Source organism: Procambarus clarkii, chromosome 8 (assembly GCF_040958095.1).
Source record: "Procambarus clarkii isolate CNS0578487 chromosome 8, FALCON_Pclarkii_2.0, whole genome shotgun sequence".
Lineage (NCBI taxonomy): Eukaryota > Metazoa > Arthropoda > Malacostraca > Decapoda > Cambaridae > Procambarus > Procambarus clarkii.
The window spans coordinates 19,660,608-19,668,756 of record NC_091157.1 but is presented as its reverse complement, the minus strand read 5'-3'; the positions used below and the strand labels follow the sequence as shown (position 1 = coordinate 19,668,756).

The following is an 8,149-nucleotide window of genomic DNA, read 5'->3' as shown; positions in this document are numbered from 1 at the left end:
TGGGGGGTGTAGCTGGGGGGTGTAGCTGGGGGGGGGGTTGTATCTGGGAGGGTGTAGCTGGGGGGTGTAGCTGGGATGTAGCTGGGGGGTGTAGCTGGGGGGGTGTAGCTCGGGGGTGTAGCTGGGGGGGTGTAGCTGGGAGTGTAGCTGGGGTGTAGCTGGAGGGTGTAGCTGGGGGGGTGTAGCTCGGGGGTGTAGCTGGGGGGGTGTAGCTGGGGGGTGTAGCTGGGGGGTGTAGCTCGGGGGTGTAGCTGGGGGGTGTAGCTGGGGGGGTGTAGCTCGGGGGTGTAGCTGGGGGGGTGTAGCTGGGGGGTGTAGCTGGGGGGGTGTAGCTCGGGGGTGTAGCTGGGGGGGTGAAGCTGGGGGGTGTAGCTGGGGGGTGTAGCTGGGGGGGTGTAGCTGGGGGGGTGTAGCTCGGGGGTGTAGCTGGGGGTGTAGCTCGGGGGTGTAGCTCGGGGGTGTAGCTGGGGGGGTGAAGCTGGGGGTGTAGCTGGGGGGTGTAGCTCGGGGGTGTAGCTGGGGGGGGTGTAGCTGGGGGGTGTAGCTCTGGGGTGTAGCTGGGGGGGTGTAGCTGGGGGGGTGTAGCTGGGGGGGTGTAGCTGGGGGGTGAAGCTGGGGGATGTAGCTGGGGGGGTGTAGCTCGGGGGTGTAGCTGGGGGGGGGTGAAGCTGGGGGATGTAGCTGGGGGGGTGTAGCTCGGGGGTGTAGCTGGGGGTGTAGCTGGGGGAGTGTAGCTGGGGGGGTGTAGCTGGGGGGGTGTAGCTGGGGGTGTAGCTGGGGGAGTGTAGCTCGGGGGTGTAGCTGGGGGGTGTAGCTGGGGGTGTAGCTGGGGGAGTGTAGCTGGGGGGGTGTAGCTGGGGGGTGTAGCTGGGGAGGTGTAGCTGGGGGGTGTAGCTGGGGGGTTTAGCTGGGGGGGTGTAGCTGGGATGTAGCTGGGGGTGCAGCTGGGGGGTGTAGCTGGGGGGGTGTAGCTGGGGGTGTAGCTGGGGGGTGTGTAGCTGGGGGTGTGTAGCTGGGGGGTGTAGCTGGGATGTAGCTGGAGGGGGTGTAGCTGGGGGGTGTAGCTGGGGGGTGTAGCTGGGGGGGTGTAGCTGGGGGAGCGTAGCTGGGGGGGTGTAGCTGGGGGGTGTAGCTGGGGGGGTGTAGCTGGGGGGGTGTAGCTGGGGGGTGTAGCTTGGGGGGTGTAGCTGGGGGGGTGTAGCTGGGGGTGTAGCTGGGTGTAGCTGGGGGGTGTAGCTGTGGGGTGTAGCTGGGGGAGTGTAGCTGGGGGTGTAGCTGGGGGGTGTAGCTGGGGGGTGTAGCTGGGGGGGTGTAGCTGGGGGGGTGTAGCTGGGGGAGTGTAACTGGGGGGTGTAGCTGGGGGGTGTAGCTGGGGGGGTGTAGCTGGGGGTGTAGCTGGGGGGTGTAGCTGGGGGGGTGTAGCTGGGGGAGTGTAGCTGGGGGGTGTAGCTGGGGGGTGTAGCTGGGGGGTGTAGCTGTGGGGTGTAGCTGGGGGGGTGTAGCTGGGGAGTGTAGCTGGGGGGTGTAGCTGGGGGGGTGAAGCTGGGGGGTGTAGCTGGGGGGTGTAGCTGGGGGGTGTAGCTGGGGGGTGTAGCTGGGGGGTGTAGCTGGGGGGTGTAGCTGGGGGGTGTTGCTGGGGGGGTTTAGCTGGGGGGTGTAGCTGGGGGGTGTAGCTGGGGGGTTTAGCTGGGGGGTGTAGCTGGGGAATGTAGCTGGGGGGGTGTAGCTGGGGGGTGTAGCTGGGGGGTGTAGCTGGGGGGTGTAGCTGGGGGAGTGTAGCTGGGGGTGTGTAGCTGGGGGGTGTAGCTGGGGGAGTGTAGCTGGGGGTGTGTAGCTGGGGGGTGTAGCTGGGGGTGTGCAGCTGGGGGGTGTTGCTGGGGGTGTAGCTGGGGGAGTGTAGCTGGGGTGTGTAGCTGGGGGAGTGTAGCTGGGGGTGTGTAGCTGGGGGGGTGTAGCTGGGGGAGTGTAGCTGGGGGTGTAGCTGGGGGAGTGTAGCTGGGGTGTGTAGCTGGGGGGTGTAGCTGGGGGGGTGTAGCTGGGGGTGTAGCTGGGGGGGTGTAGCTGGGGGAGTGTAGCTGGGGTGTGTAGCTGGGGGGTGTAGCTGGAGGTGTATAGCTGGGGGTGTAGCTTGGGGTGTGTAGCTGGGGGGTGTAGCTTGGGGTGTGTAGCTGGGGGTGTGTAGCTGGGGGTGTAGCTGGGGGGGTGTAGCTGGGGGGTGTAGCTGGGGGAGTGTAGCTGGGGGTGTGTAGCTGGGGGGTGTAGCTGGGGGAGTGTAGCTGGGGGTGTGTAGCTGGGGGGTGTAGCTGGGGGTGTGCAGCTGGGGGTGTGTAGCTGGGGGTGTAGCTGGGGGGTGTAGCTGGGGGGTGTAGCTGGGGGAGTGTAGCTGGGGTGTGTAGCTGGGGGGTGTAGCTGGAGGTGTGTAGCTGGGGGTGTAGCTTGGGGTGTGTAGCTGGGGGGTGTAGCTGGGGGGTGTAGCTTGGGGTGTGTAGCTGGGGGTGTGTAGCTGGGGGTGTGTAGCTGGGGGTGTGTAGCTGGGGGTGTGTAGCTGGGGGGGTGAAGGGAGTGAGATACGGGGAGAGAGAGACGAATGGAATAAAAGATGGCAGTAACAATGGGAGAAGAATAGAGAAGTTAAAGGGGTGTCTGAGGGGGGAGGGGAAGGCAAGGTTCGGGAAGCCAAGATTGGGGAAAGGGAGATGGGTGGTGGGGAAGAGGAGGGTAGTGGGGGAGGGCATAGGCGTGGGTAGATGAGGAAGGTAAATAGGTAACAGGAAAGGGTGGTTGACGGTGAAAGTAGTGATGATGGGGTGGATGGGAGGAAAGGAGTGAGGATAAGGGAAAGTGAAGAATAGGAGGAAGGGAGGGAGGTAGGATGGAAGAGAAGACAAAGAGGATTAAAAAAAAAGATGGGAATAGGTCAAAGCGAAGGTGAGAGATTAGGGAAGAGAGAGATGGAAGAGGAGATAAGGGAACATAACGGTAGGGAAAGGAAGAGTTGACTGGGCTGTCGTAGTGAAGTGGAGGATGTTATCCCTTACATACAGGATTCTCCCTCTGTCCCTTCCTCCCTCCCTCCCTCCCTCCCTCCCTCCCTTCCTCCCTCCCTCCCTTTCTTCCTTCCTTCCTTCCACTCTTATTTCCTTCCTGCCTTCCATTCTCCCTCCCTTCCCTCTTTTCTCCAGATGTTCTTAGTGACCGTAGAGGGTGGTGCAGTTGTTAGTGATCCCAGAAGGTGGTAATGTTGATAATGACCCCCCCCCTCACAAGAGGGTTGTGGCAATGTTTGTATATAGTGACCGCCAGGTGTTAGGGGGGGGGATGTTGATGACCCCAGAGGGTTATAAAGATGTCGTTATTGACCCCAGAGCGTGGTGGAGATGATACTAATGACTTCACTCAGTAATCGCAATACTGTTAGTGTGTTCTCTTTCTTCACTTTTCACTTGGGGAACCGAATTTAGGACGAATCAATGTAGATATAAATATATATATTTTAATTAGGGAGGCCATCCTTGCTGACCAAACCACACACTAGAAAGTGAAGGGACGACGACATTTCGGTCCGTCCTGGACCATTCTCAAGTCGATTGAGGCCGTCCTTCTAAACACTTTCCCAACGTCAAAAAACTGTCGTGCTAGGGTGCCCTTATCCTAACCTACCAGAGGGCCCAAAACAGAAAACGGGACAGTACGTCAATTTCGCGAGCCGTTACCAGTATCTAGTACGACAATTTTTGGTCGTAGGTAGGGTGTACGTCAAAATGTGACCTGTGAGGACGGGTTGGATTACGAACGACTACTGCGAACTCATTGAGTACTTTATTAACGCAAAGCAGGATAAAATTTTCACAAAGTATATATCTTAAAAGAAATTCAGGAACACAAAATTCGAATTCTTTCTAAAAATATAACTGTCTTCACTCAAGTAATCAAACTGGAATTTGCTTCAACAATAAATTCTGATCCACTCAATGGATTCATAACGAACGCGGAATTTTCTGGTTTTCTGGCGTGGAGAGAGAGAGAGAGAGAGAGAGAGAGAGAGAGATAGAGAGAGAGAGAGAGAGAGAGAGAGAGAGAGAGAGAGAGAGAGAGAGAGAGAGAGAGAGAGAGAGAGAGAGAGAGCGCGAGAGAGAGAGAGAGAGAGAGAGAGAGAGAGAGAGAGAGAGAGAGAGAGAGAGAGAGAGAGAGAGAGAGAGAGAGAGAGAGAGAGAGAGAGAGAGAGCAAGGTTCTCGTGTAATTTATACGGAGGAGAAAATCCATCATACAGAAACTGAGTGCCGGATCAGATTTACACACACACACACACACACACACACACACACACACACACACACACACACACACACACACACACACACACACACACACACACACACACGCACACACACACACATCCGAGACGGTGATCGCTTCTCCGTCGAGTGATTTATAATTTGTAAGACAAACTTCAGATTTTCTTCTGCACCGTCAGGTCAGGTCAGGTCAGGTCAGGTCAGAAAACATGCTGGCAAGACTAAAACGCGCACTTGGACCGAAAATCACAATGTAACCTAATATTATGATAACCAATTCCCTGAGGGGAGGGATATGTTATCATAATATCTCCTGGGGTGGCCGGGGGGGGGGGATGATGGGGGAATAAATGTGTTTTGTCATGTTTTTTCATGTTTGTTTCATTTGGTCTCTGTCAGAAGGTTTGCAACAGCTTCGGGCAACAGTGGGTGGGGGTGGGGTGTCGTTAGCGTCAGTCTGCCAAGTTAACCATTACTGCATCGTGCAAGTCAATGGATTGGGTGATCATTTTACCCTCTCCCACCGGCTGATATTTACCTCAGGAACTAACTTGATAACCAAACAAGCTCTCAGTTCTATTGAAATTTCTTCCTAGGCTCAGGAATATGTACATCGATTGAGTGACAGTTGAGAGGCGGGACCAAAGAGCTGAAGCTCAACCTCCAGCAAGCAAAACTAGATGAGTACACACATTCACACACACCCACACAACAAATGGATGTTGAAGTTCAACCCGAGTAAATGCAAAGTAATGAAACTAGGCAGTGGAAACAGGAGGCCAGACACAGGATGCAGAATTGGAGATGAAATACTTAATGAAACGGACAGAGAGAATGATCTAGAAGTTGATATTACACCAAACATGTCTCCTGAAGAACACATAAAAAGAATAACGTCTGCGGTATATGCGAGGCTGGCTAACATCAGAACAGCGTTCAGCAACCTGTGTAAGGAATCATTCATAATCTTGTACACCATATATGTAAGACCAAGCCTGGAGTATGCGGCCCCAGCATGGAGCCCGTACCTTGTCAAGCAGAAGACGAAGCTGGAAAAAGTCCAAAGGTATGCCACTAGGCTAGTCCCAGAACTAAGAGGCATGAGTTACGAGGAAAGGCTGCGGGTAATGCACCTTACGACACTGGAAGACAGAAGAGTAAGAAAGACATGATCACAACCTACAAAATCCTCAGAGGAATCGACCGGGTAAACCAGGACAAACTATTCAACACTGGTGGGACGCGAACAAGGGGACACAAGTGGAAACTAGGTACCCACATGAGCCACAGAGACGTTAGAAGGAACTTTTTCAGTGTCAGAGAAGTTAACGGATGGAATGCATTAGGCAGTGATGTGGTGGAGGCTGACTCCATACAGTTTCAAATGTAGATATGATAGAGCCCTGTAGGCTCAGGAATCTGTACACCAGTTGATTGACAGTTGAGAGGCGGGACCAAAGAGCCAAAGCTCAACCCGCCGCAAGCTCAGCTTTGTGAGTACAACTAGGTGAGTACACAGCACACATGTCACACAGCACTTACTTGCTCCGTGACAATACCCCAAGGAGGATTGACTGGGAACCAGTTGACAACTGTTCGCCTCCCTGTTCCCCCCAGCTGCATCTATTGGGTTCTAACGAGTAAACCGATAATGTAACTTGTTCCAGGGATAAACTTGGGGGTGTACACAAGGTTTACCATGCGTTATGGGGCAGGGAAACCTCTCAGCCTAGTAGCATCAAAGTGTGGGGTACTCTTAAGGAGTGAATACGTCAGCTAATGTACTCTTCAAGAGTGAATACGTCAACTAATGTACTCTTCAAGAGTGAATACGTCAACTAATGTACGCTTCAAGAGTGAATACGTCAACAAATGTACTCTTCAAGACTGAATACGTCAACTAACGTACTCTTCAAGAGTGAATACGTCAGTTAATGTACTCTTCAAGAGTGAATACGTCAACAAATGTACTCTTCAAGACTGAATACGTCAACTAACGTACTCTTCAAGAGTGAATACGTCAACTAATGTACTCTTCAAGACTGAATACGTCAACTAATGTACTCTTCAAGAGTGAATACGTCAACTAATGTACTCTTCAAGAGTGAATACGTTAACTAATGTACTCTTCAGAAGTGAATACGTCAACTAATGTACTCTTCAAGAGTGAATACGTCAACTAATGTACTCTTCAAGAGTGAATACGTCAACTAATGTACTCTTCAAGAGTGAATACGTCAACTAATGTACTCTTCAAGAGTGAATACGTCAACTAATGTACTCTTCAAGAGTGAATACGTCAACTAATGTACTCTTCAAGAGTGAATACGTCAACTAATGTACTCTTCAAGAGTGAATACGTCAAGTAATGTACTCTTCATGAGTGAATACGTCAAGTAATGTACTCTTCAAGAGTGAATACGTCAACTAATGTACTCTTCAAGAGTGAATACGTCAACTAATGTACTCTTCAAGAGTGAATACGTTAACTAATGTACTCTTCATGAGTGAATACGTCAAGTAATGTACTCTTCAAGAGTGAATACGTCAACTAATGTACTCTTCAAGAGTGAATACGTCAAATAATGTACTCTTCAAGAGTGAATACGTCAAATAATGTACTCTTCAAGAGTGAATACGTCAACTAATGTACTCTTCAAGAGCGAATACGTCAACTAATGTACTCTTCATGAGTGAATACGTCAAATAATGTACTCTTCAATATTAACCATTTAAAAAAAATGATCAACAAAACCAGTAGATCAATAATTTTACGCTTTTCAAAAATATAATACAAGAATTATCGTCATATACTTGGAAGTTTCACACTGCCTAGGACACCATTAACTTATTAGAAGTTACTCAAAACGCATAAAACAGCCGACAATTCTCGCCATTACAGAAACAAAGTTATTGTTTATAAATACTTTTTCCAAATACTTCAAATTATATTCAAAAATTATATCTTATGATTTGCTGAAATGTATGCCTCTAAAGACTGTATTAATGCTCTCTATGGACAGTATGTGAGACTGTGTTTTGTATGAAATCTGTATTAAAGTCTCGTTCGTGATGTGTTCTGTAACGATGTGTCGTTCGTGTCTGGTTTGAACTATCAACCTCTGAATGGTCATTAAGACTACCGAAATAGTTTACTGCTGACCAATTAGCAAGTATAGTCTAATCGTGAAGTTGTTCAGGACCTAATGTAAACCCACAAATGTGTGGGTTTACATATATATATATATATATATATATATATATATATATATATATATATATATATATATATATTTATATATATATATATATATATATATATATATATATGTAATATATATAATATATGGTTATATATATATATCACGACCGGACATAATGAGGTGATAGCCGAGGCTATCCGAGTGCCGGCGGTGGGGTGGTTCAAATAGCCTCGGCTATCACCTCATTATGTCCGGTCGTGATGGTCAAGTGGATTAAGGCGTCTTGTACATACCAGTTGCGGTGCTTCTGGGAGTATGGGTTCGAGTCACTTCTGGGGTGTGAGTTTTCAGTTGCATATTGTCCTGGGGACCATTCAGGCTTGTTCGCATTTGTGTTCCTCACGTGTGCCCCAAAGAATGAGGTGATTTGGTAAAATGCTATGCCCAAGATTACTATCCGAGTGCCGGCGGTGGGGTGGTTCAAATAGCCTCGGCTATCACCTCATTATGTCCGGTCGTGATGGTCAAGTGGATTAAGGCGTCTTGTACTTACCAGTTGCGGTGCTTCTGGGAGTATGGGTTCGAGTCACTTCTGGGGTGTGAGTTTTCAGTTGCATATTGTCCTGGGGACCATTCAGGCTTGTTCGCAT

General features: G+C 50.5%; 1 protein-coding gene across 1 annotated transcript in view; it reads left to right on the top strand.

The window, feature by feature from the left end:
• The window catches only part of LOC138359779 (nephrin-like), a 77,065-nt gene that overhangs the window by 50,117 nt on the left and 18,799 nt on the right, over positions 1–8,149 (top strand). The window lies entirely within an intron of this gene.